The sequence below is a fragment of the Colius striatus genome, chromosome 17, assembly GCF_028858725.1.
Source record: "Colius striatus isolate bColStr4 chromosome 17, bColStr4.1.hap1, whole genome shotgun sequence".
Taxonomy (NCBI): Eukaryota; Metazoa; Chordata; class Aves; order Coliiformes; family Coliidae; genus Colius; species Colius striatus.
In genome coordinates this window covers 8,727,300-8,748,339 of record NC_084775.1, presented here as the reverse complement: position 1 = coordinate 8,748,339, position 21,040 = coordinate 8,727,300, and the positions used below count along the sequence as shown (strand labels likewise).

Below are 21,040 nucleotides of genomic sequence, written 5' to 3'. Positions count from 1 at the left end.
TGGAGGACGAACATTTGGTAGTTCAGCAATGTGGCTGAGTACATGCCAGCTTTTAATTGTGGTATGTGGATCCTGCTGATGTTCCAGAGGCATTTGAAATGGCAGTGAACCAGTTAGCCAAGTGTAAGAGGATCATTGCTGGAGAAATGCTTTCTGTGAAACTTCCAGGCTTTAAGGGAATGGAAAGGGTTTTGGTTTGTTTTTTGTCTTCCTTTAAATGTGACAGATGCTGATCAAGTGGAGAAGTGTTAAGAATTTTTTTCTTTTTCCTGGAATTGATGTGAGATTTCCATTCCAGTGGTTTTTAATAATTCCAGCTCCCATATTTCTCATCTGTAATGAGGAGGATATAGCCTGATGTTGATGTAGCAGTGAGGTACCTTAACTGCTCCATGGCTTTTGGAATGTGGTCATTGGCATTGTTACCGCCCAGATTAATGTCTCTGTTTTTATTTCTTACATTTGGAAAGCCTACAAAGAACACTAAAATCTCCTGTGCCATAAAGCTCCCTTGTTTTATTTATTTTTCTAGAGAAGGAATCTGAAAGAAGGATCCTAGGCTGTATGATTTGTTCTTCCTTTCTCCACCTTACATGTTATGTGCCTTGTTTGTATTAAATTGAAAAAATGGGTAAAAAAGTCCACACATACTTAAGGGTAGAGCTCCTCTTGCTACTGAGACTCAGTATAAGTTCTGAGAGCTCGTCATCAGGCTGAAGAACTGGTTCTTGTCATGGGGAGTGCTGCTGTGGTGTGGGGAACTAATTTGGCATCCTCTGTGTGTGTTGACTATATCAGAAGAGAATATCAGGAAAAAGTTATTCTCTGAAGTTTGGAATAACCAAAAATTGTTCTCTTACCCAGCGAGTAACATGATTTTTAAGACTTCTATGTGCAAAATCTGAGATGATACAAGGACTAAATCTGTCAGTTTGATTCCTAGATAATGTTCTGGATTTCTTCTATAACAAAGTGGCAGTATAAAGAGAGAATGTGTATTTGGGGATCCTGTAATGTGTTGCCCCATTCAGGGATCTACACCAGAAGTGTGCGCCTGCTCATTCTCTTTTCCTGTTATGTCTGAAGGCCCAAGGTATCAGCTTCTGTTGGAATCTCTTTGGCTGAGCATCTTTCTCACGGAGAACACAGAGGAAAAGGGGAGCTACAGGAGTTTCTTGTTCTTTCTTTATAATGATTTATTTCTGTCCTCTGTAGGGAGGTAAGTGGACTGTCCTTGGGCAGGTTAAAATGTCTCTGAACATTTTGGAAAAGTAATACCTGCCCTACATGGGCTTGGATGAAAGCAGGCAAAGTGCCAGAAAGCACACGTGGTTCTAGGGCTGAAAATTGGGCTTTTTGTCGTGTCTGTGTTGCCAGCAACAGTGATGCTTCCAGATGCTGCATATACCTGTGTATTCACTAGGTGGTCAGAGATGTGGCAAGGGAAACATATGTTGTAAACACTGCCCACAAAGTACAGCTGTAAGGAGGTTTTGCACATATACAGAATGTCTGACCTGTTTCTGCTGGGTAGTAAAAAGATTGATGAGACAAATTTGTACATAAATGTGGTGTTTCTGTACAAGATCTCCTACTTATCTTCTCCAAATCCATTTTTCCCTGGCAGGTCAAACAAAAAAATTTCCACTTATCCTCTCATCACCATCAGATTTCCTTCACTCCCCTCAGAATTCCTCTTCCTCTGTTTTTGGCTGTTCTTATTCTGTTCCTCCTTCATCTGTTGATCCCTTAGGATTCTGTTTCTTCCCCATGTTGCCTTTGTACAAGCTGGGTATAAGGCCTTGCTTGTGAGCATTGCTGTGTCTTTGGCCAGTCTCATCTGATCACTGTTCCTGGCTACCCTTGTCTTCCTCCCTGGACATGAGCTTCATGATTCCTTATTGAAGTAAGGAGAGGATGAATCTTGTTTACTGCTAATGATTACCTTGGTAATCATCAAAGACTGGAGGCTTAGTGAGAAGTCAAGAAAGGTGACTCACTCAAAAGCTGAAAGTTAGGCAGACCTTTAAAAGGAAGTTTCCCTCCCCAGGAAGGCTGCAGGTGCTGCACCGTCTTGAATCAAACTCTTCAACAACAAACCTTCTTTGTGAGCTATTGTTTTATCCCCTGAATGCTGATGAGGACCAGGGAGATTGCTGTCATGAATGGTTCCTGTGCAATGTGTTAAGACTGTTGGAGATGGTGCCTGTTGTTCTGGTTTTCTGTTTGAAAGATCTCATTGGAATCTTCTCCATTTTTCTAGTGTGTTTGGTAGTAGGCATGCATCAGAGTGCTAAGGGATGTAGCTGTGTTAGTGCAGTCAGATATGCTGTGTTAGGTCCCCTGGGCAACTTGGAGTCCTTGGTTACCTGAAAGGCAGAGTTTGCAAGAGTAGGCAGGAGTGTGAATGCTGTAAAAATTTTAGATACATGAGCTAAAACTGCAAGTGGGTCCTGAATGTTCTCCTTTGGTTGTCAGGGAGCTTTTGCAGGCGACTTCCTCTGTTCCCGGACTGATAAGAAGCAACTTCTCCCTGAAGCAATTACTTCTCTTGTCAAGGTCTTTCATGGATCTCAGCCTTCTTTTGACTGTGAGGAGAAAATTTCGCCACCTATGACTCATGGAGAGAACTGGTCTGGAGAGAGGATATGGACAGAGAGATTACTCATCTTGAGCAGGTTCTTACCTCAATGCTTTTGTTACTGAAAACCCATTTAAAACCTCTTATGAAAGAGCTAGTGCTGTGTAGTTTGATTAATGCAGAACATCTTTTGGGGGAGTTCTGTCAAGGTTGTGTGATGTTATGATGCTTCTGAAAGTTGGAGAAAAGAGAGTTTCAATTAAAATAAATCTACCATGACTCTTCTTAACTTGCAGTAAACTCACTGGATTGCTACATCTCAGACTTGCATTGCTCTTGTCTATATATATGAGGTTCCAAAAAATGAAAGTAAAAAACGTATGCAAGTTTAGGCAACATTAGGTGTCCGAACTGCTAACTATCAAATTTGCACCTCATCCTATTAATTTTCCTGCTCAGCATGCCAGGACAGTGGTCATACCAAGAAGACAACCATTACTCACCCAAGAATCTCTTCAAATGTACATTTGTTAACTGGAAGTGCTGCTCTTAAAGTGTGGGAGGGTAGGATAGAGAAGTGGTTACCCAATGCTTTCAACGTGTGAACACAATGCATTATTTACTTTCTGTAAACTCCCTTCCTGTCTATTGTATAATTTCTGTAATATTTTTTGTCTTTTTAAAAAAAAATGCAAGAGTAACCTTAAAAAAAGATGCCTTTGGAGAATATCTTTCTCCCAGTGATGGTATTCTAGATTATTTCAAAGATGTGTCCCCAGTATTGAATTTGAGGTCTGTATAATAAACTTCATTGATTATTATTTGCAATGGATTGGTTAGGGTGCTTGTTTATGGGTAAAGGCATGTCAGCCATTCTAATGCTCTTGGCTAGGTCTGAATGGAAGTTACTCGAGTGAGAATTTCCCAATGACAGTAGAGGTTGAAAATTGGCATTGTGCAGTGTGCATGGTTACAATGAAGCAGCTTTACTGGAATACAACAAAAAGACTATGTTCTTAGTTTTAAAAAAAGAAAAAGAGAGATGGCAGATTTGATTGTTTTACATAGGTGATTCACAAACTTGAACGTCTCTCACAAAAAAACCTGTTAAAGTATCCTTTTGAAATGTTTGTAATGAGTAATTCTTGCACTGCATTAATAGTTTTCCTAATGAGCATGCACAAACTAAACCCACATTTCTAAAATTCCTGCATCAATGCTACTTCTGAAGTAATGAGAGAGGCTGGATTTGCTGGGGTGAACAGACGTCATCTGTAGGAAAGAATTGGCTACGAAGAAAAAGCTAGGAAAAACTTTTAATAAGATCAAGAGAGGAAAAAAAGATGAAAAAAAAATCCTGGAAAATTCTCTTGCCAGTTTTGAAATAAAAAAAACTGTAGGATATATCAGAGAAAAAGCAAATGAGGTTCCTGAGACAATACAACAGTTGAGATGGAGTGTTGTGATTCGAGACAGAAATTGAAAGGAACGAGACTTCTTCATGGGAGAGAGAAACCCAGTGAGTATAAGCTATTACTTCTCCATCTCACTTCAGGGCAGAGAGAGGTAATTTAATAACCTGCTAATTCAATTGTCTGCTACTTGGTAGGACTAGTAGATTATAGGGTCCAAGTTTGAGGTCTGGACCCCTTCATTTTGCTGACATTTTTACATGCTCTTGAGACGTTTGCTTCCTTCATTGACTTTTAGATATCTTTGTCCAACCTTATAGTTATTGGCAGACTTTAGTCTTAAACTGAGCATCTGAGTCATTTAAAGATGTAGTCCTGATTCCCAGAAAGACTGAGAGACTTTAAGAAGAGGCTATGAAGCTTTCTCATTCATCAAGATTATCAACTATTTAGACACCTTAGCATTCTTTTGTCACATCATTTCTGTAAGTAAAAAAAGACAACCAACAACCCAGTCCTGCTGTCAAGACCTTATGCAGCCTTCCAATTTCTGGGCTGAAATTTCTCAGGCCAGAGAAGTTAAGTGACAAACGTCTGAACCTTGTCTGTCTTTGAGCAGAGTTTGCTATTACCTTATCTGTTTACATCTCAGAAAGGTAGGTATCAGTATTTCTGTAGTCAGCTGTAGCATTTATACCTCTTTGGGATCACTTTGAGTAGATTATAAATGACCGTTCCAGGGGCAGTAATGTTGAGAACTGGGAGAAGTCTGGAAGGATCTTTGGGTGTAGTAATTTCTCACAGATTACATGAAATCTATGTAAAGGACAGTTTATTACCTGTCAGTGCTGCATTTCGGTTTTAATCTTTGTTTGAGAATTAGTTGGTTTGTGGAATCCAATAATTTACTCAGGTCAGAATGCTCTGATTCTGTCTTTATAGATTATGTGCCTATAAATTTATTGTAATCTTTTAAAGAGGAAAGAAGCCATAAATAACTTGAGTTTTATTTTGAAGGTCTATGTATCTAGTTTGCAAGGGAAATGCTCTTTGGGAGCAGTAGTAAAATATGTCATAAGGGAGTAAATTAGCAATGGATTTTTGTTGCTCATTGGTTTGGATTTTTAGTGTAATGAAGATCTCTGTGTTGTTGAAGTTCAGTGAGTTGCTCCCAGGCCCTTCACGTTTCTGGTTGTGTTAATTTTTTTTAATGTATGGCTTAATTTAGTTTTGTCTTGAGATGATGATAGATTCCTGTGTTTTCCTGATACCAACTCTGATTTCTTCTAGCAGGCTTCCTTTTTCTGGAGTGAATGCCTGTTCTTTGCTAGGTCAGGAAGAGTTTTGCAGTACTGGTTCTGCTACTTCATGACCAACCACTTCTGCTACTGCTGAAATCTGGAAACTAGCCACTGATCACATGAGCATCACACAGTGTTTTCATCAAATGCCTCTGAAACACTGAAGTTGAGCCTTGGAAGTGGTGATCCATCAAAGATCACATATTCAGGGGAATTATATTTTTTATTAGCCTAATGGTTTAGTATTTACTTCACTTAAGATACTGGCTTAATTCTGGTTGTCCAGTTAGAGTAACTCTGGTTTGGGCTGGCAAAGAAGTGCTGCATTTTCTAAGCTCCAAAGGACTGTTTGAAAACAGCTTTTTCACTCCACTGGACTGTAAGAGAAATTATTTTGACAGTTCTCTTAGAGATGGGGAACTTCTGCAGGAAAACCATGTGTTATTTCCAAATACATGGAAACATATTCTTAATATCCCTAAGGTTGAAGCCATGTATTCTATTTTGTTGGAGCAGCAGAAGAATTATTGTCCTTGTACTAATATTAGAGAGACAAGGCTGTCTTCATTTTGCTGGCTTTTAAAGCTGAGCTGTACATCCCCAGTGCATGGCAGTGCTTTTGTGGTACAATCTTTCTGTTGCAGAAGGCTCACAGAAATATTTCCCCTCTCCCTGCTTCTGAGACTTCTTGTAAATGGATAGGACCCACCTCTGTTAAGTTCTTTAACTTTTAAACATGTTTTTATTCCCTTTTGCCTTCCGTCTTCCTCCCCCAGAGGTGGCCCAAGTGTTTTAGAAACAACATAGTCAACTGGAGCTCATTGAATAATTCAGCTGTTGCCTGAAGTGATAGTAAAGAGGACGACCCATTTAATAAATCAACCAGAGTTAAAAGCTCTGTGGTTTGTAAAATTGTTCATCTGCCCTTCCTTTGAACTACCAGAATTTCTCTTCTGAAACACATTTTTTTTCCCCTTCTCAGCTGGATTTTTCCCTGCTCTGGAAGGGAGCCTGATATACCTGCAAGTTACTCTTACAAGTTGTTTCTATTGAGCAGATCTCTTTCAGAGAACACCAGGGATGTTGTGGACCATTCTCTCCATTCACACAGTGTTCTGGCTATAGCTGTCTTCTTTCCTGATTGCTTCTTAGAAACCATTAGCAGGGTATATGAAGATATTCTGTCAAAGCCACTGCTACAGCAGGAACTTCCCAAGAACTGCTAATGTCCCTTCTGGGATTCCGTGACCGTTTTTAGCCCAAGAAACAAAGCATTTTGAGGGCTGCTGAAGTACGCCTTCTGTAACAATGAAAAGTGACCTGTCCTCCTTATATCTGCTTTTGCTTTTCTTTAAATAAATAGCAGTTCTCTAAGTGCCCTTTATTTCTTACTTGTGCATTGTGCCTCCGTTATCTAAAATAGATCTAAATGCAAAATGCTGTCTTTAAGGGACATTGCACAGAAATATGGCTGTCTAGGGAAGTTCATAAACCTTTTCCTAAAGACATTCTTCTGTCTATAGTCTGTGTCAGACTTTTATTTAATCCCTTTGGACAGGCGCTTGCCAGTACATCATTGTGTTACTGTATAAATTGCTTCTTCATTGTTGCTGTAATTGTAAAATAATCCCTCTATTACACCCCCCCAATGATCACTGCATTATCTTTCTGCTGAGCTGCAGTGTTTCTTAGTGCCTGGTGTTGTCCTGCCTGTTGAAAAGAGAGGCATTTATTAAATTGACTTTTCAGTCATGGCTCAGTTGAAAAACTGGCATAGTGATCAGTAGGAAAGACTTGCTACATGCCTTGAAAATCATCTCCTTTGTAGTTTGTTGCTTGCCTGTTTTTGTAGGTTTTTTTCTAGAAAAAAATGGAGTATACTTCAAGCCATGTATCCAGGCTGATGCTAATCATATTAGGTTACAGAGCTTTGTTTCAGAAGCTGCTGGGGATGAATGTGTGAGCACTGCTGTGTATAAATAAATGATCATAGGTTTAAAATCAGTGTCTGAGGAGAAACAATCTATCTGCTTCTCTTGCCTGTTTTGACTGGAGAGTTGAATTAGCAGCTAAAATGTGTGCTGTGGTGTGTTAAACAGCATTGAATAGGAGGGTACAGACATAATCCTCTGGGGACAGGCCGCTAAAGCTGGTACCTTTCAGCACTGAACCAGGAGCAGGCTTTGTTGTTCTGTTGTCAGTGCTGAGATGGTGACTGGTTTTTACCCAAATTTTGTACCTTTTGAAGCAGCCCAAACGCTTGATCATTTTCAAGAGATTTTGGCTGGTTTTGTTTTCTACTGTGTGGTTTGGTGGTGGTGTTGTGTTTTGTTTTTCAGGTGCCTTTTTTGTGTGTGGGTCTTTTTTAAGTGGTTGGATTGCTTTCTCTCTATCTGTAAGGCAAAAAATGTCCCATTGCAACATGAAGCTTCTTCCCCAGCCCCTTCTCGAAAATTTAAAAGTTTGTTTCTCTTGAAACACAATCAAATTCAGATGACTTGCTCCAGTCTTAAGCTAGAGACTGAACAGCATGTTTGGCTTTTTTTGTACCCTTATCTTGCCTCCAGGTTGGGATATGCTTGTGTGTGCTGGTTGGTACACAGTGTTGGCAACATGGGGCTTTAAAAATGACCCAGGTGCAGAAGAGAAGTTGAGTTTAAAAAGCACAAAGGATCTCATTTCTCTTAATATGCTTTTTGCTCTTTCTTTACTGAGACCTTGAGTTTTTGGTTTTGAAGCGCTTCTATAGAACCATCAGAATTACAAGTAGTTTGAGCAAATCCTGGGCTTCTGTAGAAGATGCAGGTAACTCTTCAGTGGCAGTTAGCGACATGATCTCTTGCTGTGCAAAGCCATCATTGCAGAAGTCCAAAGTTGCCACCATCCTGTTTGTGTGATGGGGAAGGTCTAGAGAAAGGATGAATTATTGCATAATGGAAAGCCAGAGATCTTGCCTCCATGCTTTGCAGGCTCTTCTTGGCTATAACCGCACCTGCCTTTCTCGATAAATTACCCTTGTCCTCCTCAGCCTCAGAGAAAATACTGGAATGTTGTTCAAAGGGGACATAATAAAGCAGAATCAAGCTAAACAGAGGAAGAATATAAAATACTAGGCTTCTTTCAGTTAGCAGTTCTGAAACTAAGCTGCTTCTGTAAATGGCTGTGTTGAACTGTAGGAGGAGAGGGCAAGTGACTAGCCTTGAAGTGCTCAATCTTGTCTACCATGAGGGGTGCTTTAGAGTACTCAAGAAACTCTTTTAGAAGAACTATGGCTAATTTAGAGGTGTTTAAGAGTGTATTTTCCAAAAAAGTCATATGTTTTGTTTTGTCTTGGGTTTAAGCTCCCTTATAAAAGTAAGTCTGCCAGTTTCCACAGATCAGCTTTAATTTTATTTTCCCCACTTGTCGCACCACCAGCCAGATACGTTATCAAATGTGTGACCAGGCCAAGTCAATAAATTCTAAATGCATCCTAAATTATTTTCTGTCTGCCTTGCACACTTTATGAGGTTATTGAAAGGCTCACTTTATGTGCGTTCAGATGAGCAGGGGAAATGAAACTGTTTTCCCCTTTCATTCTTCTTCCCTCCCCATGACAGACTAGTATGCTTTGGCTTGAAATTACAAAACATCCTTTAAAGGCCTCTGAAGTAGAGAACAGAATTGGTCTCAACTGTCTGTTTTGAAAAGAAATCCCTAAATGCCATTTTAAATTTAGAAACAGAAAAACATATTTCTTTTTCACTTGAAGTCTTACTCTAGGGCTGAAATACTGCCCTTGCCCTTAAAAAATACTTTGTCTTGCTATAGGACAAAACATAGAAGATGTAGGACTTTCAAACTGATCTTGATGCAGACATGTCAAGGTAATTGTTCTCTAGACTGTTTTTGCATTACCGTATTGAGGAATCCAGCTCCTATGGGGTTAAGAGCATCAAAAGATTATGACATGTTTCAGGAAGTGGTTTGCTGTGGAATGTGTTCCTATAGAAGCTGGCTGAAGCACAAGGCACTCATGCTAGTAGTGGGTACCAGCCATGTACATGTTTGCTTGTGCACACAAGTCACTCATGGGCTGCTGTTGTGAGAGCTGGTTCCAAAACACTGTCCTATTTATTTTTTTTGGCACCTCCTGAGACTGTGGTTGCCCTGTTCACACTTTCCTGTGCATAGGAGACAAAATCTCTTACTGCAAGGTTTTCTGTTTACTTATTACAAGCCAAATAATACCTTTGTACTGTAAAGAATTGTATTCTTTCTATATGTGCATCTGCATCTAGGAGAAATACTAGGAGTCAGCAGAACTTAAGTGCCTTTGAAAGTGTTGCCTAGTGAAGTAGAAGGCAAAATTTTAAGCTTGGGAGAAATCAAACCAGTAAAACTAGAGCTACCTAGTGACTTATTTCATCTGCATCAAATCAAGGAAGTCATACGAGTATCATTCAAGAACTGTGTAAATAGCTTGTAAAACCACACTTGACCAACAAAATGACTCTCTTCTGCAGAAAGTTGGTATTGCCCTGATAATCTGTCAGATTGCTTGCTTTTCTGTGCTTGGCTTTGCACAGGGAAGCATTTGGGTGGGTTTCTGCATGTAATCACTGACATCCTTCAAAGGTAAAAACATCTTTCAAAGCTTGAAATCCATCTTCATGCTAAGGTGATTTGGGTGGCTCAGTTGGAGAACAGTTGCTCCTCTTTTGTGGGGGAAGGATATGGTATTTTTAACAGAGAAGGATGATGATGTTGTTAGGCCAGCAGCTATTTGGCTGGCTGCCTTGCAGCCTGCCAGCAGATCCTGTTGCACAAGCCAGCCTCACCAGCACAACAGATGGCAGGACCAGTGCCATGGTGAGCTGCAGAGTAATGTGGAATGATTGCTTATAGGGAGCCACATCTATTGATTAATTAACAAAGAAATCAGCAGCAAGGTTGTAAAAAAGAAAAAAGTTTACTCTGGAAGGTCCCTTCCAACCCTACCATTCTATGAAGGTTCCCTATAAAGTAAAGGGAGCAATGAGCTGGTCAGTTACAAAAAGAACAGAAGAGACTTCATAAAAGAAGTGTGGAAAGACTAGAAAATCTACAGTGATGCCATGTCTTTCAGCTATTCATCTAAGCACGACTCATGTTCACATGATTGGAACAATTCTTTAGGCTTTGTACTTGTTATAACAGCCATGCTTTTCATGTCAATGTAAAGAAATAGGGTTTGAGATTTGTCCTATGGATGTAGAGCTGGCTTCAATTTGGAGACCAGAAGAGAAGAACTGTTTATTTTCTGAGAAGACTTTTTTTTTTTTTGAAAGCACGTGGATGAGGAGAAAATATTTGTGAAGTTGATAGTAGTGTTGTGATTGAACTACAAGCTTTAATCCCATGGAAAAGGCATTTCTTATTATGTAGGAGTAAGAAATGTGGGACAAGGGAGTGTTTCTGAAATACTTGATCTACCTTTGAAGTTACAGTGTTCACTTCTTTGCCAACTAAAAAGGTAGGAACTTTCCTAAGCTGGGTTGTTGTTTCCTTTGTTGTTTGCTTTTTGCCTTAATTTATTGTTAGCCCATAGTAAAGAACCAAACAGATGATTGTGTTGATGGTTCCTAGGAGGAAAAAAGCTACTATTAATAGAGCAACCTGGGCAAAAGTTGAAGTTGGGCTTGGTGGAACTGGAACTGAGACACTACAAATAACCTGGTGACTTAGAGGTTTTAAAGCTTCTTGTAAAAAAGATCAACGTATCTGTCTGCCTCTATAGATGACTAACTAGGTGACACTAGTGACTGTACATCTCTGTTCCTGAGGCTCTCCATTATGCCAATGATGGAGTTAAGTGTCCCATCTCAGCATGCTGTTCCCTGTTATCTTTCTTAAAATGAGCAATCCCTGGAACACAATGGAAAGTAGACTTGGGTATGCTCAGAATGGCTGTGATGGACAGTAAGTTGTAGGACTAATAAGTGTGATGGTTTATTTTGGCCCAGTGCCTTTGATTGAAAGGGGCTGGTAATAAAATCTCTGAGGCAGAGCTCCTATGAATTGTATTTGATGGTTTTAAAAGGTTGTTGTGAAAGGGGAGGAAGAAATAGCTCATGCTGATGTATTGGTTGAAGAGCTGGCTTTTCAGAGTTACTAAATGGGAGGCTGAGTGCTTCAGGCACGTACTGAAGGAGATGGATGTTGGGCCTCATATGTGAAGGTAGGATAGGCAATAAAGAAGCAGACAGAGAATGCTGTTAGAAAATATCAAAGGAGATTAGAACTGCTACAGAAATGGCAGCTGATCTTGAGAATTTAAGAAAATTTACTGGATGCTGAGGAAAGTGAGTGCTTTTGGTGTGAAAAACACTTGGGAAAGTTTAGAAAAAGCATCTGAGTTGTAGGGAAACAGAAAGAAAAAAAGATTAAAGGGAAGAGGACAAAATGAGGAGAGGTTTCAGGCCCCTAACCAGGTGTGTCATGCCACTGAACTTCAGAGGACTGTAGAGTTTTTGGCTTTGATCCTCTCACTGTTTAATGCTGGTATATTCTCATTGCCATGAGAGGGAATTGCTGTCAATGTTCATGGGAGTTCTGCAGTTTAAAGTCCTGTGGAGTTAATCCATCATATTTGAGTCCAACAACGTTTTACATTTTAGTAGGAGCCTGAAGTGATATGCAACATCTGTGTAGAACATTGCTGAAATTCCTGGTAAATGAGTTCCAGAGGCAATGTTCCATTTGTGGGACATTTCACAAAATCTGCTGCACACAAAGAATAAACTTTACCAGCCTGACTCTTCAATGGCCTGAGAAGTTAAAGAGGTGGAGTCTTCAGATGATAGGAGAGACAAGAGTGTCAGACACTGATGCATGTGAGATTTAACTTGCCATTGCCGCTGACTGATGTGTCACATACTCAGTGTGACTATAGACATTGAAACACTGAGGGATAATCAGTTGATGGTGCCTCAGTTTCCTGTTCTGTGAAATAAATAACCTTTAATGCTAGTTTTCAACTTCTCAGGACATAGAGAAGGTGGTGATTGTGAGTGGTAAAATATTATTGGCAAGTGGTTGAATTGTTTCAAGTTATACAATGTAAATGAAAACAAAGCTTTTGTTTGCTTAGGACATCTCCTGCAGTATTGGAGTGCTGGTGCTGTCCCTACTTTGTAGCAAGGTCACTTCTGTCAATGCCATCCAGATGTGTATCCTCAGGGTTTGTCTAAATATGGTTTTCACTGTGTGGTGTTAATAGTTCTTACACTGGGTCCCAGCGGGTTCCCACCCTTGTGCTTTCACCTCTCTGTTTATCCACTTTAGCTCCCCTCCCACTGCTTTCTACCTTTTTTTCCCTTTATTCAGATGTCTTGATTCAAGAGTTTTGGGGAAATAAATATTGCTTCCTTCTATGAGAGAGAAAAAACCCCAAAACAAAAGGACTTTTCTAGTCCTTCTTCTAGCCCATTACAGAGAAATGGTGGGTATGAACAGACCTGAAAATTTATATCCTTGGGACTCTTTATAGCAGCAGAGAAGCTGTGTAAATTTTGGAATGGGTGAAACAGTTGCAGTCTTAACCAATATGAGAAATCATCTCATATTAAGGTACTTGTCATTTCAATCAATCCATTTTGAATACCATAAGAAACAGGATGCTGGGGGCTCCATATTTACTGCATGGTGTAGCACAAATGGCAACACCTGCATAGACACACTCGGGTGTTGCAAGAGAGAAGGTTTAAGTGACTGCTCCTAGGTGACATTTGTCTGCTCTGCTCTTGCTTCTGTTGACAGTACCAAGTAATTATTAGCCCAGGAAAAGGTTATGAAAGGTTTTTCCTCTTTGCTACTGGTGGATGAGGAAGGGACGCTGTGCATGTGCAGACAAGAAGGCTTGAAACCAAGCACACATCCTCTTCAAAATGTGGAACATGATAGTGTAATAGCTCAAGGCATTTAGTACTGAAGTCAGTGTAGGAGATAACTACTTCAAGCCAGTGTGGCCATAATCCAATCAAAACTTCATTTTTTGCCTGATTGTGTTGGCCTGAGCAAGTCAAATGTTACCCAATTTTCTGACCCAGTTCTGTTTTGTGCCTCTAGGACAAACTGTTATGCGCTTCTGTCTTTCTAAATACATGTTTTTGAATGTGTTTGTGAGAGTTCCTGAACCATTTCAGAGGTGGGGGAGAGTAGTATAACATTCAAGAAAAAAAATCATAAAAGTTTCCAGTTGTTTTTTGGCTTTTTTTTCTCTGTTTTTTGTCTTCTTTTGATGGCTTTATCCTAGCAGAAGCAATGTGTTCCTTCATTTGTACTGTTGTGATGACATGGATGTAGCAGATTTGTGCCTAAGATATGCTGGTATAGGTGAATATCTAAATGAGACTTCTTGATGAAAGTGTCCTGCTCTTTCTGCTTAGGTTGGGCTTCTCATTTCAGGGGAGCTGCTGTGGTGTTGGACTGAGTTAGACTATTAGAGATAGGTAAAAAAAAAATCTTTGAAGGATTGTGTTGAGAAATAGATTAAAAGTAAATTCCATGAGTTCATGAAAAATTAGTTTTATAAAAGATAAGAATAGTTCCTGGAGTTACGGGAGTGGGTCAGAAGGGAAGAGCTTGACTCTTAACTGCTGCAGCTCATGGACAATTCAGCATGTGGCTGCCCACCGGCAAAATGAGAAGTGATTGCATTTTTTTTCCTCATTTTTATGAAGTAGATGACAATCTATGGCTTAACTGTGATGAAGTTCTAATTCCAAATGCCTGTTGTCACTGTGTTTATTTATCATGGTTTGTAATATTCAATTGAGAAGTTTCTCTTCCTTCCAACGTTTTTTTCGCCTGGTACTTAATTGTGCATTGACTGCATGAGCCAGACTTGGCTCTTGACTTAAATGAAGCCACATTCATTTAATAGACTTATGCTGTAGATGAATTTTCCTCTCCAAACTAAGGCTGGGATACTAGTCAAGTAGGTTCTGCTGGCCTTAGACATATGGTAAGTCCTTCACTGCAAGGTCGAAGGTCTTCACGGCGTTATGTGTGTGTGTGTGCCTAAGAGCTGCTTTTTATTTTTGAATAACACAACTCTAAATATTGTGCCTAGACAGCAATTGGGAGAGAGGTAAAAATGTACAGATCAAGATGGTTTGATTTTATTTCTTTTTAATTGGCATTTGGTGTGCAGTGTAAGTTTGCCTTGGATGTCTTAACAATATGTGGCCGGGTTTAAGTCTTTTGCTCTCTCATATCCAAATTACTGCAATTTCATAGAGCATATTGTTTTATATATAACTTGTGTATGTTGTACAGTTACATTTTTTTGTGGACATGTTACAATATTTGGTTTTGCCTCCTTTATGCATCTTTAGGTTGACATCTCTTGTGCCTGCTGGAAGTAATGATCTGCATCATTTTGGGTGCTCAGTAAAAAGTCAAGAAGAAACCATTTGGCAGTTGTTATACTGTTGCTAAATGGAAAATCAGTTTGACTGCTTTTTTTTTTTCTCAATGCTTTAATTCATTATTAGCTTAAGAAGCTTTTATTTCACAAATGGCAAGATTGGCGTTAGAAGCTGTGCTGTAATTGCAGTCACAATGGAGCATTCACCCCTTCTCAGAGTACATGGCTAAAAACTGCTCTTTGAGGAAGGGCAATTAAAAGGAGTTATTTAAATAAACAGTTTGTACTGAAGGCTTTGACTCCCCACACCCACCCACACCAACTGTTTTTTGGAATTGCTTGAGGAAAACACCACTCCCTTAGTAGGAACTCAAAGCTTTGTTTTGATTTGTTCCAGTTGTGTTTGGCCACTTGGGGTGAAGTTGCTAGGGGCTTGTCCACCATGTAAAAAGTTTGCAGTCACTTCCCAGATTTCATTCTTCTTCAAGGCTCCAGCCATTGCACTCTACCTGAAGGTTAACTCTCTTCTCAGAAGTGGAAGAGAAGTGTTTGAATGGTTAATACAACTTCTCAGGCTAGTACATGTGCTGACTTCAATTATTGTCTCCAAGAAAGGTGAAAGTACTCCAATTTGAGGCACTCTTAATCATATGTTAAAATTGCCAGAAAAGGTGTAGTTATCTTCTGAGCAATATGCCAAACTGAAATGAAGCATAGAAAAATGGAATGCACTTTGTCCCTTTCTTAAGAAAATCACAAATGCCATGCCCTTTTGAAAGGGAGTGGATTGGAGACATAATGGAAGGCATGTGGGAGGTGCAGTTGTAGTTCCTCATGCTCTCTGTACGTGTTGCACTGTTTTCCCAAGTGAACTCTGATACATGTTTATAGAAATCCTGATGTTCAGAGGACCAGTTGTTGCAGCTGTATGCAAAATCATGAATTCAAAAGCAGCAGGTGAGGAAAAGGGAAGTGGATTAGTAATACAGTGATTCAGGTGTTTTCTCCCTTGAGGAATGTTGCCTGTGTTCATGCTGGGAAGCAACATTTTTTTCCTGAAACAAAATTGGAGGTAACAATCCCACAGTCCCCACAAAGGCTACAGAGGAACTGATGTTAAAAGAGACAGAGGAAGCTTTCATAAAGCTGCACTGTATTGAGCTGTGGTGTAATTGAACAGTCCCAAGGGGGTTAAAAAGCTAATAAAGGTGCTAGGTGAGGCTGTAGGGGACAAACCCTCTATGAGCAGAAGGTTACATAGTCTGAACGGGTGTCTTCACGTTTTTGATCTCAGCTTATACTGAATGAGCTTATTATTTAGATACTGTTTATCTAATTCATTAGGAGTAAAATAATTAACAAAATAGACACTTGAATGGTTATTGCAGATTTTAGAGCTGACTTTACGTAGATGAATGAGGTAGTTCTTTCAACCATTAGCTACATCCTAGCAGAAAGGATTTTATTATTTTTTTTTCTCCCCTTTCTCTGTAATGAATGGACACCACAAACAGAAAATGTAGTGTGGCTTTCACTGGAAAGACAGCACAATGGTCTGCTTCCTTTAGAGGGGGAACATCAGAAACTGACTCATGCAACTTCTGAAAATACTTTCTTGGTTTTCTTAAATGTCAAAAATTTCTCAGATTCTTTGATACAATAGTAGAGCTCATCATCTCGTGAAATGTTTAAGATATGACTTACTGGCTAATTAGATTATATCTATTAGCTTTCTGGGTACTGTTGGGGTACATGTAGAAGTTCATCTACCTTTTTGCTGTTCTCTGAGCTGCTGTTTCTTTTCCCTCAACTAGTTTCTAGGCCTGAGTCATCAATCAGCCAAGTTGCTTACACCAGAACTAACATGGATCCTTCTTCTAACCCCTGGTCAGCTGTAGGACTTCAAGTACTTCATACCTGGTGACTGGATCCTAAACTGGAGACTTTTCTGGGATTCTGTCAGTAGTCTGATGTCATTTCCTGATCAGCCTGTATCAGCTTAACCTAACCTAATAGTCTCTTTGTATGTTGTGTGGCTTTTATGATTCTTACTTGGTACAGATAATTTAACAAGACTTGCAAGCTGTTTGCTTCAGCTTTCATTCTTTTACACACGCACCATGTGTAGCCCTGTGTCTCTCCCAAAGAAAAAGAATAGCAGTTAACAGTGCTGTAAACCCCTGACCTCAATTCTGCAGGTTTTCTCTTTATCTGTTGCAGTACAGCATCCTATCTGTGAGAGACTCATGTATTTTGTGAGAAAACGTGAGGGGATTCAGAGGAGTGATTCAGCTTACTGCAAAAGCTGACTGAGTTTCTGATAGTTCTAAGGTATGTCACAGATGCGATCTTTTCCTCTCTTCTTTTCTTTCTTTAAAGAATAAAGGGAAGAAGACTGAGGAAGTTGGCTGTGGCAGCTCAGACGGGTATCAGGCATATGTGTTGCTCTGTGTACTCTGTGTTGTTTGGCTTTCTTTTAAAAACTGTTACCAGAGATGTAAAATGCAGCTGTCATGCAAAGCCTGTTTTGGGAGGATGTTATTCTAAATCCCTAGCTGTGAATTGTTTTTAAACAACATTAAATCGTATCAATCAAGGCAATTTTATTCCCTGTTATCTTTTGCATGGTGTGTGTGTGCATGTTCATCAGGCCTTTACTTATTGAAACAGTCCAGCCATTTGGTCCTTCTCATTCCCTATTCATTCAGGTATTTTTTTGCTAAGGCTGTTAATTTCCACAATTCCCAGAACAAGTGGGAAATCTGGAATGGTAAGCTGGGTGGGAACACTTTTGTTGTTTGTCATTGTGGATTGCTCCATCAGCAGGCAAAATTCAGGCAGGAAACAAAGCATTTAAGCATCCTCCAATAAAGATGCTACTTGATTATTTGTTTCTTTGATGTTTTGTGTGTTCTGTATATCATTGTCAAAAATTTTCTGGTGTGTTCTCCTGAATTCCTATTGGAAGTCTTTATACTAAAAAAGAATCCTGTGAATTTGGTCAAAGACAGATATGAGGATAGATGTTCTGGTCTGCGTAGTGTATTCCAGTGTAAGTTTTACGCATTACAATTGTCCTTGCTGTTACTAGAAGTAACTTCACAGTAATTTCTCAGTTTTACCAGTAGTTTAATTTTGCTTCAAAATAGCCTTTTGTTTTTCCTTCAAGACAGTATTTGCACCAGGAGTTACTCTCAGAAGCTATAGCTGTATCTTTCCTTCAGTCAGCCTCTGGGTAATGAACAACTACAAAAGACATCAAGAACTCATTTGACAACCTGTACTGTAAAAGCTGAAGTTGGGAGTCTGAAAGTTTTTGGTGTATTTATATCTTGCAAGAAGTTACTAGTGCTTTTTGTTTGAGAGTGTCTTTGCAGGAAGTTCCTTTGAATTCTGTCTTGAAAAACCTAAACATTTTCAAGAGCAGAGATGCTGATAGGTGAGGTAAATCTAAATTAAACGACTTGGTTCTACTGATTGCACCAAACCATGGATTTATAGGAAAATTAAAATGTAGCTGTATGTGGGATTGGTTTTGGGTTTTTTTTTGCCTTTTCTTCAATCCCTACCTGGTATTTTCCCCCTCCCTTTGTCAGATGCTTTCATGTCCTGGCAGTTAAGCAGCATTATCTTCTTGTGGCCTACTTGAGTTAGGTCCTCTGAAATACCTTTAGAGCAAGAGCTGTCAGTAAGGGTCTGAACTGGTGCTTCATGAGGTGTATGTGGTTTCTGTTGTCAGTTGCCTTTTGGGCTGTGATTAGCCATTCTCCACAGCCACGCAGCAGACATGGAAGAGTGAATAAGACATTTGTCAAAGGACTGGATGGGGTGTCATGGTGGATGGAATCTCACTACCAACTGAGTGTGGAGCCTCATCTAGCATGGAGCTCATGCTTTAAGTCTTCCCTCCCTCCTTGGTGTCTTTGCTCCTAGAATCACATCTTCACTTCTTTTCACCTAGTCTGATATAAACTCCAGTTAAAATAATGTTTGCAAATTAGTTCACTGTTTAATGATTACCTCTTATGACAGAAGACAAGATTTGATCTGGTGTTCACTTCGTGTACATGAAATCATTTCTCCTAATCTATGATTTTTGATTAAAACCTTTGACTCCCCAGCTGTTGTGCTGAGATTGAAAAATACTGCCATTTTATAATACCTCTAGCTGGATTTTAAGTGATGTTTCTGTTCTTTTTTTTTTTTTTTCAAAGCAAGCAATGAAGAGACAAAGGAAAGCCAAAGAGCTGTCTATACTATTAATGTTTTCCAGGTGGACAGCAAATGTGTTATGAAATCTTCCATATCTGCATGCAGAGCAGTGAACCAAAACAAAATGAAGTGCATGGAAAAGATCCCCTCAAGCCTGAATCCTTGAAGAGCAAATAGATGCCTCTAGGAACAGCTCAGTCTGTGTGCAAGGGGGGTTACTGAGGTTATGTTGACGTGGTGTTGTGGGTACTGTGGTTACTGCTTTTTCAAATCCTTTATGTTAAGCTTATGTTGTATCAGACAGGCTGGAAACTGAACACGCGTCACTTCTTTTGTATGCTCTTTACTAGCATTTGGAGGAGAAATACCTCTTTATAAATGAAATGTCAAAGAATTCAATCATTGGATGGGGCAAATAATCTGAATTAAAAAGGAGTGACTCATAGCTTTAAGAGAGATTTGCCATCTCTGAGAAAGATGAAGTGCTGTACCTAGTTCCATGTGGCATGTTGCAAACCTTTCAGAAACGTGCAAGGCAGAAGGAGTGTTCCCACCTTTTTCATTCCTCATCACTACAATATGTGCTAATTTTTATATGGATCACTTGGAAAGTCTTGCTTGTCATGCTCAGTATAAAATGAAAATGTTTGCCAGGCAGGTAACATAGATCCTGCTGACTCTCACTTGCAGCCTGCTCCACAAATGTTATTCTCTGAAGACAGCATTAATTTTTTTATCTAGTTGTTATGTATTTGTAAAGAAATTATTATTAGCAAAGCCTCTGACCTAAGGATCTGACTTTTAATCCTCTCTACAGCCACTCCTGTTTCTTACCAGCATAGCCTGCTGGTATCTTCCTCTGTAGGAAGCTGGTTTTGAACACGTTACCATCACACTCACATACATTGATGTTTCCTTCATAGTGTGCTGTAGCCATTTCCTGCAGTGAAATTGTCTTGAAGTTCTACATCTAGGATGTTCTCAGCTTTATTTTCTTGAGGTCTTAACTATGATATTATGGCTGCACCTGAGACCTTGCTGATATTGAGAGCAATTTCTGTCTAAACAATGGTCAAATGATTGGTCCCTGGGCCTGTTCAGCTCACATTATACAGTGTGGTGTTGTACTGGAAGTATGGTAGCGAAGCTTTGGAACACAGTATTTTAATTTAGCAGTGGTAGTGCTTTTCTATTATAGATGTTGACTTTGTAATATTTCTGAGAAAGCTGAGGCAGCTTGGTTCACCTGCATAACAGGTGTTGTTGCTGCAGTCTGAGTTCATCACTGGATGTGGTAATTATAGTCATGCTCAAATTCTGAATCGGAATAAGTGGGTATTGTGTACGTGAGGGAATGCTGAAATTGGAGACCTGGGCTAAATAAACATCTAAGGCCTTTGTATCTGCTGGAGAGCCTCCTGTAGTGCATGCTCATCCTCCCTTATCTGTCAAAGGGGTTTACTGGCCTGTGCATTGTGTAGGTGCATCCAGAGGGTTTGTTATAGATTGGCATTGCTACCAAGGAGGAACGTTCTGGTGAATAATTTGCCCTCATGGATCAGAAGGCACTACCCGTGCTAGTACCTGTTCACAAGAGGGTAGGTGTAGGACTGCTCTTCCTCCTCAGCTACTACAGCCTGAGCTTACATAGGCTGGTGAAGGATGGCTTCTATACCAGGAATGATTGGAGCTGAGGACCTTGCCAACTGACACTGGTGTGTGATAAATTAAGTCTCTCAAACAAATTGATAACATTGCAAAATGATGTCACTGTACAGAGTTGTGCCAGATATAGTCAGAACCCAAAAATAGTTCTCCTGCACTGATGAGAGGGAGTAGAAAAAGAGGATATGGTGAATGTAAAGATAAGTTTGGTAATAATAACACCAGCTGCCGGGAAAATATTGGTCTGAGGAGTGTAATGGTAAGTGTGAAAGGAACACCAGGGTTGCTGCAAGTAATGGGCCAGTAGAGGAGCTGATGACCTCAAATCAGTGTCTTGTATTGTTCTGGCATATGCCACGGTTGTGTCTAATATAAGAACATGTGTTGGATTTTTTAAGTGATTTTGAGTTGGAAGTTTTGAATGCATTTTCTGTCACTTCCACACAAATGGACACACTTTGAGTTTGGTGAAAATAAA

At 39.7% G+C, this 21,040-nt stretch overlaps 1 protein-coding gene across 15 annotated transcripts in view; it reads left to right on the top strand.

Moving 5' to 3' along the window:
• The window catches only part of ARVCF (ARVCF delta catenin family member), a 268,860-nt gene that overhangs the window by 142,679 nt on the left and 105,141 nt on the right, over positions 1-21,040 (top strand). The window contains exon 1 of one of the 15 annotated variants that reach the window (XM_062010380.1): positions 2,658-2,678. The exons of the other annotated variants lie outside the window; for them this stretch is intronic. The gene's annotated coding sequence lies outside the window, so the exon portion shown is untranslated. Of the gene's footprint in view, positions 1-2,657; positions 2,679-21,040 lie in introns of those variants that run through there. 15 annotated transcript variants of the gene reach the window in all.